Below are 15,101 nucleotides of genomic sequence, written 5' to 3' on the forward strand. Positions count from 1 at the left end.
TAGTTAAAATATCAGTAGACTCAGGTGCAACCTATATGTCGATGGAAAACAACATAAACCAAAGTCAGAAGTCTGTGCACGCAAAGGCTCACAGGACTGATCCTTTGGAAGGCTTTGTTGCTAGATTGCTGGGAGGAAGCTGAGGATTTAGCCAAGGCTGGTTTTTCCTGGTCCTGAATTAATTTGAGAAAAAAGTGACGGTCAGCAGATGGCGCTCCAAGAATAAAAACAAAGCCAAGTGAGTCATGCTGTTTTTCTCTCTTGCCAGTATTTCTGTCTGGACTGAAGGCCACTGAAAGATGTGTGTGTGTGTGTGTGTGTGTGTGTGTGTGTGTGTGTGTGTGTGTGTGTGTGTGTGTGTGTGTGTGTGTGTGTGTATAAACCACAAATTCATGGAGTAAGAAAACACAGCACCCATGGGACTGTTAGGAACCCAGGGGATGCTGGGCAGTCAAACATGCTTAGGATTCAACTCTTAGCTATGCTGATGTCCATGAGGCAAATCCAGTCTGATAGGGGCACTCAACGTCCTGTTTTACTTTCATGAAGTTAATACAATGTTTGTACTGAGCCAAGCAGAGAGAAGTTGCACTCCAGAGGCTTGAGACATAGCTTCACAGTGCCACCCGTGGCCATCCTTCTGTCTCCCTTTTCTTAGTGGCAGAGAGGCGGGGAGGCGTGTCCTCAGCCTCCAGAGGCACCACACTGGCACTGGGAAGCTCTCCTACCCGAACGCGAATCTCCTGAGACACAGGGTGTGGAGCTCTCTGCATCTCGCTGATACCATCTCAGTGTGTTGTGTGACTCCCCTAGTGATGGGATTTGCTATTGGCTCGCTGAAAGGACACTTGTTCTAAAGAAAGTTTCTGTTAGCTTGTTTCTGGTTACATTATCTACCTTTCTGTTGCTGTGATAAGAATGCCACCACCAAAATCAGCTTCCCCGGAACAGAGTTTATTTTGGCTCATGGCTTCAGAGGAGGAGTCCATATAGTGAGGAAATACTGGCAGCAGGAAACTTGAAAAGGAAGTTGACTGATCCCATTTTGCACCATCTTTCCAGGTGATCCTAGTTGGCAATTAAAGTTAATTATCACATCTTATGCAACGACTGTAGCAAAAGCCCACAGATTTCATGGTGTTATCAAGGATTTATTCCGTTACTGTGAGTGAGGTCAGCAGCCAGACTGGAGTCTCCTCTGGAAGTTCTAACGGGGAGACACCCTCTCCCCCTTTCCCTATTCTGCTGGCTCCAGTCTCCCCAGTTTGTGGCTTGTAACTCCAAACTCACCCTCCATTTCCACATGGCCTCTTCCTTGGCTAGGTGTTTTTCCTCATCTGTTTTTTCTAAAGACCTTTGGCCTTGGGTAACTGCTCAGATGATCCAGATGATTTTAGCTTGACATCCTTTAAATATTCAAAGATTACATTCACAGGTTCCTGAGACTGAGATGATAACCAGGGTGGGCATATGTACATTTCTTTCTGTCTTTTTAAAGACAATTTTATTATTTTAAAGTATGTAGTGTGTGTGTGTGTGTGCATGCGTGCATGTGTGCACATGTGCACACGTGTGTGAGTGTGTGCTGGTATCAGAGGAGGCCAGAAGATGATGTTGGATCTCTTGGAGCCTGGAGTTACAGGGGATCATGAGTTGACTGAGGTGGTGCTTGGAACCTAATTCAGGTCCTTTGGAAGAACAGGAAGTGGACTTAACCTCAGAGCCATCTCTCTAGTCCCCAAGTATGAGTGTTAAAGTGTTACAGCATAGTTCCCTTTAAGTTAAAGGTTTTCATGTGTCACACCTGCACTGTACCTTCAAGGATGGTCCTAAGACAATAGGTCTTCCACCCATGAATCTGTTAGTAGGCAACACTCACCTGAAGAATGTTTGAAGATCACACTCAAGGTCATGCATTGACTTAATATTTAAGTGAAACAAACAAACAAACAAATGAAAACAAGACCCCCCAGCTAAGTTTTCATAAACCTATAGAAAGAAAAGTACCACAGTTATGAAGCCAAGGGAATCCATGGATGACATTGCACCCTGGAGTAAAAGACCACGTGTGATCCTAGAACAACACAAAGAATCTAGAAGATGACTCCAAATTACATATTAGTACCATGAACAAAAGTGTATAGAAAAATGAGGAATAAACTTAAATGAGCCATCTTTTGGATGTTCTCTGCCTTGACACCATTCTCTGTCAGAGCCCATCTGACTAAAGTACCTGTGATATATTTATTTGTAAAAGTCTTTTAGTCTACTTTACATTCAGGTCAAGGTTTTATCTCTGGCAGCCAGAGATATCTCTCGCTGCTTTATAATGTAGAATCTTAACGCCTTCCTGCTGGTTCTGAATCTCAAGGTAAAAATTCTACTCCAGTGTATGCTTGTTGTTGTCCTGTTTACTGATATACAGACATCGTTCTGCTGTCTCTGATTCTTCAAATCCTTCACTCTTCAAATCTCTACATCACAGCTGCTTTGTCCGGTCCTCATCAGTGACCATCTTTTACACTCACAAGTTATTCACAGAGCATTCCACACATATGCTCAGTTTAGTCAAAGACTATTCTAGGTCAAAGAGTCAAGTGCTATTGTTTACACCTTCAGTTATACCCAATACACTGTGGTTTTTTATGATGTTTCTACAAGTATTTGTTGAATTTATGTTATTTGGCTTGAGTATTAAATAACTTACCAAGTTTTGCTCTTGTAAATGGAGGTTTGTCTCCTGCCCTCGAGTTCCCAAATATATACTCAGAGTCTTAATACTAAGTATAACTGTTTGGCCAATGGCTCAGGCATATTACTGACTAGCTCTCACAGTTAAATTAGCCCATTTCTATTAGTTTACATTTTACCATGAGGGTTCTGACATATTACCTCACATCTTACTTCCCTGGCAGCTGCATGGTGTCTCCCTGACTCTGCTTTTTTCTCTCTTTGTTTAGATTTCCTGCCTGGTTCTATTCTGCCTGGCCATTGCCTAAATCAGCTTTATTTATCAACCAATAAAAGTAGCACATGATTGAAGCATACTAAAGGACATCCCACATCATGCTCTTGTATACCTTCTATTTTGCTCCTGTGGGAATCAAGTCATTCTTCCTCTCCTTTAATTTTGATTTCCTAATTCATAAAAACAATGGAGAATGTGTTGCTTTTCATATTTGGGTTAAATTAAGTAGTAAATGAGAGAGGGTTTGTAATTAGTTTTGCCTTTTTGAACATCTGTGAAATAGGAGTGGAGTATGGGACCTGGTTTTCTATTAACTAGCAAACCTTTACAGAGCGTTTACCCCACAAACATGCTCCTGTCTCCAAGGAAGCATGTCTTAGCATCACAACTGAGTCCTCTCTGGAAGACTCTGTTGGGGCAGGCTGATTGGCCCTGCCATTTTTCTTGTAGGAGGTGTGTGTAGCACCTAACTGTGAACTTCCAGCAAACTCCTGAGAGATGCTACAGAAACATGAGGGGTCTAGTTTCATTCTTCCATGTGTGGACATCCATGCTTCTTTGGGTATTCTGGGATTAAAAATGCTTACACTCTGCATAGGGTCTCATGTGGGCTCTAGGGGATTTGAACTTGGGTCCTCATGTTTGCACAAGTGCTTTTTTCCACTGAGCCATCTACTCAGACATGAACACAGATGTTGTTCCACATATGCAGGTCTTCCTGGGGTCTTTCATGAACACTGCAGTTTTCAGCACATACATATATGTGTTCTGTCAGGTTGGCATAAACTGAACCCTTCTGAAAGACAGTTCCTAGAGTTGCAGTTTTAGTCTTCATGTCTCAGGGCTTCCTGACAGTGCACAGACACATAGTTAGGTGTCTGTCATTTATCCTCAGACCTTGAAGAACACACACACGAATTCACAAACGTTTATTTAGTTTCACTCCTTGGAGACTTCTATGTGTTTACCCATCTCATTCACTGCAAACAGGAACAAGTTTATTCCTTCACATCTCTGTGTTCCTTCTTCTGTTGTGTTTGACTGGAGTAGAGAGATGATTGTCTCAAACTTCTTTCTTGATGGTGAGTCCTTGTCATGGCCGTGACAAGAAATAACAGGTTTTAGTTAGACCTTTTGTCTCTACTTGTTGACGGTTCCATGTTGCTGGGTTTCCTGTTTCCTAGGATAAGATGCTAGGTAAGAAAATGATACTCAGAAAAAGCAGCACGGGCTTTCTGAGCCTTTGCTTGTCAGTCTTCTCTGTCTGTTTGTTTATTATGACAGGCTGATTCCAGCCAGCTCCTTCGGTTGAAGAATTAAATGATAATAGAGGGCCTGGCACCAAGGGAAAGTCTATTGGACGTGGTACAGACTTCTTGGGTATAGAATGGCCCCAGAGCTGGAAAACTATTGATTGTAAAGGAAGCTGGATTTTTATTTGGGTTCAAGTATTCCCTTCTAGGTGATTTCCCCTGCTCTCCTAGGGGACCTAAGGTGTTTGTGTGCCCCATGATGTAGGAATGGAGTCCACTGTTCCTGTCTGTGAGTATGGAAACAGCCACTATTTGGTTGGGGTCTGTCCCCAGTCAGGGTGGACCCCTAGCCCCCCTTTTGGTGTAGCAATAACTGACAAAGAGAAACTTAACAGGGAAAGAAAACCTTGAGTCAGAAGTAGAGACCCACTTCCCTTCCCCCTTCTTTCTTCTGCCCTGGGGGTTCCACAGCATCTAGGGTCTTTATTTTTGTGCGAATGGGCAAATGGGAACTGACCTATTGGATTCCCAGCGCATCATTGGTTTTGCATGGTTTTGTGGAAATCTTTCTTACTCCTTGATTTATATTTCAAAGCTCCATCAAAAAAAAAAAGGATAAAAGTGGAAAGTAGAAAGCTCAAATAACTGCAAATGACATACATTACCACTATTTAGGTCATGAGTCTTAATTAAGAACCTTCTGCCACAGGATGGGACTCAGGGGGTAAGCAGTGGGACTGGTCAGCCTAAAGCTAGGAAGCTCTGTCAGAAAAGAGACATACATACTCACTGCAGGAGCCAGAGGTTCAGCTCTTGTGAACCCCATAGGCTGGAGTGGGGGCCGAGGCTACCAGAGAGGAGATAGGTTTGTGAGTGAACACAGCTTGGCCTCGAGTCACTGGGTGAGCATTCTTACCAGATTCCCAGCTCCCACCTGGTCATGCCCAAGAAGGACGAGTTTACTCATTTCAGCCTGTACAGATCCCAGTCTGCTCTGTCTCCCCAGAGTGGAAAGAGCGCTTCTGCGGGGAGTCATAGAACATCAAAGGTATCTGAGGGAAATGGTTCAGTCTTCGCACATTTTCCTTTCCTCTGGGATCTTGCCAGCAAAGCCTTGTGCTTTGCAACATTTTGTGACCGTGAAACAGAAACTGTGGTATACCGGAAGGACCCTGTGCCCTGAATACTCTGTTTAAAGGTGTGCCACGACCGAATAGCATGTGAATCTGTTTCCCCTGGTCGCCAGCCATCAGTGCAGCCTTCCGCTGTCTCTGAGTGGCTTTACCATGGACTTTACATGCTCCATAGTCTTTTACAGTCTCTTGCTTTGTATTAGCTCTCTCTAACAGTCTGGCTTTGTGGCTCTGTTTTGTAAAAGATTGCTTCCTCAAATTAATTAATTAACTGGTTAATTAATTAACCACTTACTAACCAGTTAATTAATTAATGTTACATGTGCCTGGTCATCTGTTTGTTAATTTTTACATGGGGGAGGGGTTGTGCTCATGAACTTTTGTGTGTGCATGTTTGTGGAGGACGGAAATTGATCTTGAGTGTTGTTTCTCAAGAGCCATTCACCTTGTGCTCTGAGACAGGTCCCTCACTACCCTGGAACTCACCGAGCAGACTGAGCAGCTGGTCAAAGGGTCCCAGGAATTCCCCTGTCTCCACCTCTTCAGGGCTGAGATTACAAGTGTGTGCCATCATGCCTACCTTTTATTTATTTATTTATTTATTTATTTATTTATTTTTGTGGGATCTGGGACTCTAGCTCAGAGTCTCCTTCCTGCAGGGCACACATTTTCCTCAAGGGGCTGGTCCCTGACCCCGCTTTTATTAATGATGCTTTTGTAAATCTCCTGGCTCTTGTAGCAATGACTTCTCCCATGCCGATTGCCCCCCTTGCTCAAAGGGCCTCGTTTCCTCTCCTGTCTCCAAATGAATCTGTCACACGGTTTCTGTCCCCTGAGGCACCTGCGCAGTTTCCCTTCTGCCTCATGCTCCGTGCCAACCTCCCCATTCTACGCTTCCTGGTCATAGTCACACTAGCAGGAAAAACTCCGATTTTGTTCCTCCCTGCACCGTTGCCTGAGGCACAGAGAGGGCTTTCTGCATGAATTATGGGTTCCGGGCCAAGCAAGCCCTTCATCTAGTAGCTTTGCCTCTGGGTACCAAGGCCGACTGACCGCACTTCCTGAGAAGCCACACTTCCTGCCTGCCCTGTTGTAGTTTGAACTTGAAATGCTGCCCCCCCCCCCAGGCACATGTGCTGGACACTCGGTCCCCAGCACCGCTTTGCAAGAGGCCTCGGAACCCTTAGGAAGTGGAGTATTGCTGGAGGACCAAGTGGGTGACTGTGGGTGGACTTTGAGCTTTTATAGTCTAGTCTGGCCACAGTACCCGCCTGCCTTCCATTTCCTGTCCTGCCAGATACGAGGTGGGAAGTTTCCAGTTGTATCCATGTCACCTATTGCCATGCCCATCCTAGCATGGACTGGACCCCCTCAGACTGAGCCAAAGCAAGCAAGCCCTCTCTGTGGGAAATCGCCTCTTCTCAGATACCTGGTCACCACCACCCCAACCGTCTCCTGCCTGGTGCAGACACATATGAGCACTGAGCTGACAGTGACTGAGACACCAGGCAACTGTTGTGTGTGCGCATGGGGGGGTGCGTAGCAGCCAAGGTGGGCAGTGAGGACCTCCCACTTCTGCACCGGGCTGTTGGCACTCCTGGGAGGAAGGTGGGGTCGCCTTGCTGTTCTCTTTGGTGGCGACGGAAGTCTTTTAACTTCCACACCAACTGCAGCTTCTGTTTATACGGCTCAGCCCAGGGCCATTTACCTTGGCTTGTACTACTTGCTCAGCTACAAATTAGCGCTGCCTCTGGTGGGGAACCAGTGCTTATGATCTCCCTCGAGGCTCTGATTTATCTCCAAGTGGAGAAATACTGGCATCTGAGTTAGTAGAAATGCCTGCCAGGTTCTGGCAAAATATTGCCTCTCAGCCTTATTTTTCAGTGCTGTAAATTTTAGCTCCTGCACTTTCAGCTTCAGAAGAATGCTACAAAGCTGCCCTGGGAGCCTTGGGAGCTGCTGGCCCGAGCCGAGCAAACAGTAGAACCGGCCTGTGCTTAGCCTGTTCCTGGCGTCTCCCTAATCTCTGGCAGCATAGAATGCCACATTCTTGTTCTCTGATTGTGACAGGCTCAGGTGGCAGCTGGAGAAACGAGGAGTGAAAGCCCTTATTACAGTTCTGTGTCTGTTGCTGTGACAAAACCCTGACAAATACAATTCAGGGGAGAAAGGGTTTATTTGACTTGTAATTCCTTAAACCTCAGACCCACAGTGAAGAAGACAGAGAGAGAGACAGAGAGACAGAGAGAGAGACAGAGAGAGAGACAGAGAGAGACAGAAAGACAGAGAGAGACCGAGAGAGACAGACAGACAAAGACAGACAGAGAGAGAGAGAGAGAGAGAGAGAGAGAGAGAGAGAGAGAGAGAGAGAGAGAGAGAATAAAGGCATGCACGCAGCCTTGCTTTCCTGCTCTTGCTTACCTGCTGTCAGCTAGCTGTTCTCCTGCATTTCAGGAACCCCCACGTAATGAGCGGCGCCGCTCACAATGGCTGGGTCTTCCCACATCAGTTAAAAGTTGAGACCGTCCCTCAAACACAGGCTGATCCACAGACTCATCATTAAGACTCATTCTCGGGTGACTCTGGGTTGTATCGATGGGCAGTTAAAGTCCGTTAGAGGCTGATCTGAGACAGAGCATTGCCGTGGAGTGATGGGACAAGAGATGACTGCAAAGGCGTTTGCTCTCTGCCCTTCCCTGTGGCACACTGCCCTGACTGCTCATGCTCCAGCCGGACCTCTGTTGGGAGGACGCTACCTCTGATTGACAAGTAGCTAGGCATCTGTGTTCAGGGTTTACTCGAGTGGCTTTCTGGGCTTCTAAGTGGATCAGCACCCTTAGGGGCAAAGTCCTACCTGAACACACTTCCACAGGGTCATTCCTTATTCCCAGCTGAAACTTTACAGCACAAGCTGAGCATGCCCAGAAGTGCCCATGTCCCCTCATCTGAACCATACAAATATGTGCTCTGTGACCTTGAGCTAAGCATGTCCCCACATATGTCTGCCACCCTACCTTCTTAAATGAAGACCCCGTGCTGAGTCATTTTTCAACTGAATATGCATGGAAATGCGCCCTTCCCCAGAACACTTCCTGTATGAACAGTTCCCTGAATAGAGCCCTCAGCGTCTCTTTGTTCAGGAACAATACTGCTTAGAAATCATTCATGCGCCCCCCTTGCCTGCTGTGGGCAATGCAAGTTTTTCTACTTGAATTTCTTGCACTTGGTGTGTGTGTGTGTGTGCATGCGCGCGCGCGTGCACGCACGCATGCACACATGTGGTTTCCCCCCCTCTTATCAAGTAACACCATCATGGTTACCACCAACAGGGGAAGATTTTAGTTCTTGTAAACAATACTTGAGAGTTCAAAGGCTTTTCAAAATGTCTAAGATTATATCCCAACTCAAATTTTTGTATCTGAGGGAAATGCTCGTTCAAGGTAAACTATAATTATTGTTACTGGTATTTTAATTACTATCAGTATATAATTGGAATCAATAGCTTCAACATTTACCATACCTTTTATAATCTAGTAAAAAGACACTACAAAAAGCACTCTCCTTGATGCCAGCAATTGAAAGCACAAGTTTAACACATCTGATATACTGGAGACCTTTAAATGCCTGTGTTTACAAATCTAACCCAGCAGACATCTAGGAATCAATAAGTAGCTCTTGCAACGTTAGGCAATCACAAACATTTGTGCATGTGCACATGCATGTTTTTTATGTCTTAGCATGTTTATCATCACATACTGTGTATGATCCTGCAAAATCATCCACTTAAACGATAACACTTAGAGCTCCTGTAGCAGGATTGGCTGTTGGAGGCCACTGTGAGGGCATCCTCCGCTTCCGATTGTTTGCTCCTACAGCCTTGGGGTGTCAACCTGCTTTAGTCATCCCCAGAGGCTCCCCATCCTCAGAGACAGGGAGCAGGGCTGAGGGAGAGGAACACTGACAAAGACATCAGAAAACTTTCTGAGTGTAAGGACTTAAGACTCGGGGCACCCCTGCCTGTACTTAGCCACCTGCTTATGCAGAGCAGCAAGTGTGGGGGGACATATAGGCTTCAGTTACTTTATTCTTTGCATCCTGGTGTAGTTCAGAAAGCAACAGGGATATTTGTGGCCACCTTCCTGTGGACTATAGAATTTTTAGCATCCAAGGATGCCACGGGCAGGGTCTGAGACATATTGAACTGGGCAGTACAGAGCCACAGAGCATGTGAAGGGTGTCTGGGACCATATCTGTGACCAGTATTATTGTCACTGGGTTGGGGGGTGGGGGTGGGACAGACATGTCTGATATAAGCAACGGATCCAAGTGTCTGGCACAAACGGTTTGCAGTGCCAGAAGTATTAAACAGGCAGCCCTTTGCTAAGATGGTGGACTACAGCCATCACCACTGAAATTAGAAACAGCAGAAGTGGACCCTTCTAAAGAGGAACCCCTCTCCACTAAGGGATGGAGAAGGCACCTGTACCTGATAAGTGAAGAGAAGAGATTGACAAGGGCACCAAGAGGAAGCAAGGGGAGCACCCTCAGCCCCGTGGCTCCATGGGAGGCATGTGTGGGAGGCAGAAGCCTCTTCCAAGGGGGAAGCCAGGTGAGAGGAGGGTGACTCGGCACCAGGACACACCCAGACCCCTCATAAGCTCCCAGGGCAGCGGCAGGCTTCGGTGAGCCAGTGCTTCCTGGGGCACAGGCAGTGGAGAGACGTCCGCTTTGGGCAGTCTGTCTGATCCAGGTGCCATCTTGAGAGAACCAGATGTTAGAATGTGAGCTATCCCAATGCCCCAGATCAGGGACAACAAGCCCGTGCACAGCTGCTTTCCTCGATGCTCTGACCAATGACTGACTAGAGGCAACTTCAAACAAAAGCACACCGTTTGCAGGGCAATGGACAGAAATGGAAGTCTTTATGGAGATGGAACCAGACTCAGAAAGACAAATACTGCAGGCTGGATTTAAACTTCTCTCTACGTGTGTGTAAGTGTAGTGTGCACATCTGTGTGTTGTAGTGTGATGGGGGATGTCCTGTATATGCACATATATGTTTCTTTTATTGGTTGATGAATAAATGCTGGTTGGCCAGTAGCCAGGCAGGAAGTATAGGCAGGGCAACCAGACTAGGAGAATTCTGGGAGGAGGAAGGCAGAAAGGAACCACCAGGAAGACACTATATAGCTATCAGGAAGATTGGACACCAGTAAGCCAATATCATGTGGAAATACATAGATTAATAGAAATGAGTTAATAATTATGGGAGAGCTAGCCAATAAGAAGCCGAAGCCATCAGCCAAACAGTTTATGATTAAAATAAGCCTCTGTGTGTTTATTTGGGGCTAAATGGCTATGGGACCAGGAGGAGCAGGAAACTCTGTCTACAGTAGTCTCTCTCTCTCTCTCTCTCTCTCTCTCTCTCTCTCTCTCTCTCTCTCTCTCTCTCGTATTGTGTATAATGTCTTTGGTGTGTGTGTGTTTGTGTGTGTATGTTTGTGCTGTATTTTGTGTAATGTGTGTCTTTGGTGTGTTTTGTGTGTGTTGTATTGTGTGTGTATCTTTGGTGTGTGTGTGTGTGTGTGTGTGTGCGTGCGCGCGTACCTGTTTGTAAGTCATGAAACTAGAAAAGGATGATGAAGAGGAGAAAGAGACCTAAAGGGAGGTACTAACGGGGAATAGGAATGGAACAAACCACTGAGGGATAGGAACCATGAGGGAGGACAGTAGGGGAAGGTGTGAATCAGAACAAAACAATGATATTAGGAATGAAAATGCTACAGTAAAGTCCATTACTTTACTATAATAACTTAAAATGAATTTAAAATTTTTTGAAATCAGAAAAATGTTATAGACTGATCAAGATAAGATTTTCCAGGCAAAAATACTATACTAAAATACTCAGTAAAAATTATAATAGAAACACAAGATGAGGCAAAGGAAGGGTTTGCAATTTATTTTGCAGAAAGAAAATAAAATAAGATATCTATCTATCTATCTATCTATATATGGAGATAGGGTTTCACTATGAAGCCATGGCTGGCTTGGAACTCACTCCTCTGTAGATCAGGCTAGCCTTGAACTCACAGAGATCTGCTTGCCACTGCCTCCCAAATGCTGGGATTTCACTTGTCTGTAAATGATAATTTTTCTGCATAGCAGTCAGCAAATGATGCCGAATCCATCGTGGAGACAGTCCACAGTCAAGCAAGGACCCTAGCACCAGCCCCTGGGCTTCCTGCTGAAGCCCAGCAGCTCCATGGCTGAGTGGGAGCCCTCTGGCAGCCTGACTGTCTCCCTGCAGCCTCCACAACCCCAGCTCTTCTTTGTTTGTTCTCCTCTGTCTTTCATTTCCGCCTGTGGTCTGTCAGACTCTGCTTCTTTCATCTCTCAAAGCCATGTTCAGCCTTTTGATGAACACTTTCATTCTGGCATTTTGACTTTGATTTGAGTCCCCGACTTTCCTGTCTCTGTAACCCACAGCTTCCCACAAGAAGCACGACAAGTAATTGCTGCTGGCAGCGACTTGAAAGGGTATGAGACTTTCTCATGGTGACGAAATGAGAATGAAAATGAAAGGCTTGTTTTTCTTCCCTCTGACGTGTTGCTATTCTGAAAACACAGGGCACACAGTCAGGGAAATGGGTCTTGTGTGTAACTGGACCCTAACAGAGAGAACTGACATGAACACACCCATCTCCTTGCTCTTGGGGAAGGGGAGTTGGAGGGAGCTTGAATGTCCAACTCACTATTGCACTTCTACTGATCCCCATTTCCCTACTCAGAAAAAGAGAGACCCCTATGAGGTAGCATAAGATGCAGAGCTCTAGGTCACACATTAACTCTGCCCTTCTCCCCACAGCAACCCTTAAGCAGAGGTCGCTTGCTGTGCTGGGGGAGAGGGAGAAGGTTGAAGCCTTACCTTGACCTCAGGTACTGCTGCCCAAGCCTCCATTAATGAACAACTTGCTTAGTGTTTGTCTCCTCAGTGCCTTGGGGGGTGCCTCTTCTCTTCCTTCCCTGACCTAAGAGTCAACAGCAATGGACAACTGGAAAAACACTCCCACATCATTAAATGTTTCAGAAACGGTAAAATTTTGGAGAGGTATACCAGAGGAGAGAGCACTTATCCCATGTACATGTGTGTATTTGTATGTTTTCTAGAGCTCAGCTTAGATGTGTGTGTGTGTGTGTGTGTGTGTAACACATGACTTTTCTTACTTCCACGATCCTTTAAATGGTACAGTATGATAACTATCTAACATTTATATTGCTTTAGATATTATAGGCAATCCTAGAAGTTATTTGAAGTCTATGGGAAGATTACATGCAAATACTTCACTATTTTATTTCTTTTTTCTATGACACATGGTCTCATGTGGCCCAGGCTGGTCTCCAACTTGATATACAGCTGAGGCTGACCTTGAACTCCTGATCCTTCTGCATTACTGCTCCCGTGCCTGGCGTCTCCCCATTTTCCGTAAATGACTGGAGCATGATTGGATATGGGAGCTGTGGGAATTCCGTAGTAGATCTCTCATAGACACTTGTAGCCAAGATTCAGTGTATTCTATTAGCCATAATATTAGGAGATACACTGTAGCTTCATTATGTACATAGAGATTAGATTTTCTCCTTGACCCGGCCGAGGGCCTGACACTTAGCAGCAACTGGCTTTCGCTTTCACGTGGAGAGAGTACTTGCAGTCTTGGTCCTCTGGCTTACACAAACAGTAAGCAATTGCTGGGTGAAGGGAGACTCTTGAGTGGAGCTACCTGCATTTCGTGCAGGGGACTGTATCCAGACAACTGTCAAGCGGCCGTCACTTGGGCTGGGATGGGGCGTGGTGGTAGCGCAGTTGCCTTGAGCTCTCAGGATGCCAGTGCAAACTGCACGAACGGGACTGGACACACCCACCACACCCATCCCAGAGAGCACTCTGGCTTTGTTATTTTTTAACTGTAAACTTTTTATTGTGTCTATTCACTGTGCACGGCATGTGTTACATAAGAACCCTTTCATTCCTGGGTATAACACGTGCTCCGCACATCCCCATTCCTACGTTCTTTGATTCATCCTTTTATGAACTGAGGGGACTAAAGTCTTTCTACTACTTTTCCAAGTTTTAAGAACAAGATTCCAATGGATTAAAAACATGGCTACGAATCCCCATACATCCATCAGCTACTGGCTTAATGACACTGAGAGTCATTTGCACAAAATCAGTTACTGTCATCAGGTTACAAGAGACACCAAGAAGACCCTGAGGGCTTACCCTTAGCCACATGCTGTTCTAAGTCTCTCCTGTGTAGGAACTCAGTTTTCAACCAGCCTCAAGATGTACAGTCTGGGAACAGAGGGACAGGAGGAGAGCGGGGAGGGGAAACGATGACTTGGATGTAAAATAAGTAAATAAATAAATAAATACATAAATACATTTATTTATTTAAAAAGGCATGCAATCTGTCGATTTCCTCTTTTATACACACGAAAAAGTGGTGAAGGACTAGTCTTACTACCAGGAAGTGAAGGAAGATGACCGGTCTCCAACCCAGGCTGGAACTTGGCTTTTATGAATGTGTACTGAGGTTTTCTAGAGCTACTCATGGAATGTGTGTTACAAGGACAAAAGTCATGAGCAAACATAGCTCAGGGCAGGAGTACATGCACTGTAATGGGAAACAGCAGGACACAGAATTACTGTTTCAAGAAACACTTGTAATTTTAGCTCTGGGAGATAGAGGCAGGTGGATTCCTAGGGCTTGCCAGCAAGTCTGTCCAACCTAATGAGTGAGCCCCAGATTCCCATAAAGACTATCTCCAAGATAAAACAAACAAATGAACAAAACTCCCAAATCAAAACAAGGTAGACAGCCTTTAAGGAATGGAACCCGAGCTTATCCTTTGGTCTCTACATGCATACAGGTCTACCTTCACACACGTGTGTACACACACTATGTGGACTGTAGGGGGCACAAGTTAATCCTAGCATTAAAAATATGAGGGCATGAGTGAAATTGAGGGGAAGACAGCTAAGGTATCTAGATGTGACTCAGCAACTGAGGGGACTTGGAGGCTCAGGCAGGTAAAAGGACACAGCCTTTCTAGGAAGCTCTCTTGTGGGAACAAACAGCAAGAAGATATCAGAGCCCTGGAAGAGTCATACACTCAGCCAAGAACAAAGGAGCAGTGAGCCTTGAGCCAGAGAAAGATGGGGAGGGAATAATAATAATAATAATAATAAACCCCTGAAGACATCAAAACCAATTTCCCAAGGTCTGATGAGACACGGCATTGGAATACAAATTTGATTGAATTATTTATTAAACATAAATGGCCTTTCACCCAAGGCAGATCTGGGTTTGTGAAGCAAAATGGACATTCACCTCCAAGGCAAATTGCTTTATTTCTGTGGAGATAATTGTTTGGAAGGAAGCAGGGGTTGGAATGGAAAAAGAAAGGCAGAGTGTGTGGCCCATCTTCACCAGGGCTCTGAAAAGTGTGATCTTGGCTGATATGAGATTGGGAGTGGGAAAAGGCATCTGTGGTTAGAGGTGCTTGCAGCAGCCCAGGAGAAAAGATAGAGTGCCGTGATCTTTCCAACACGTAGGTGCCAGGGTGGCAGAAGCCATGTGTTTTGTTTCCTACTTTTAATTCAGTTTGAAAAGGCCAAGGTCAGGTGCCCAAGGAATGCTTAATAAACGGGAGGACCTCACCTCCCATGACTCTCCTTCCTACTCCATC

The 15,101-nt window shown here is 45.4% G+C and overlaps 1 long non-coding RNA gene across 1 annotated transcript; it reads right to left on the bottom strand.

The window, feature by feature from the left end:
• Positions 1–3,882: 3,882 nt before the first annotated feature.
• On the bottom strand, positions 3,883–8,074 carry LOC121143776. The gene is made up of 2 exons (XR_005881100.1): positions 7,776–8,074; positions 3,883–4,148 (listed from the first exon to the last, which is right to left on the bottom strand). It is a non-coding gene; the product is annotated as an uncharacterized LOC121143776 (long non-coding RNA).
• Positions 8,075–15,101: the final 7,027 nt, after the last annotated feature.

Source organism: Mesocricetus auratus, unplaced genomic scaffold (assembly GCF_017639785.1).
Source record: "Mesocricetus auratus isolate SY011 unplaced genomic scaffold, BCM_Maur_2.0 Super-Scaffold_100013, whole genome shotgun sequence".
NCBI classification, from domain to species: Eukaryota; Metazoa; Chordata; class Mammalia; order Rodentia; family Cricetidae; genus Mesocricetus; species Mesocricetus auratus.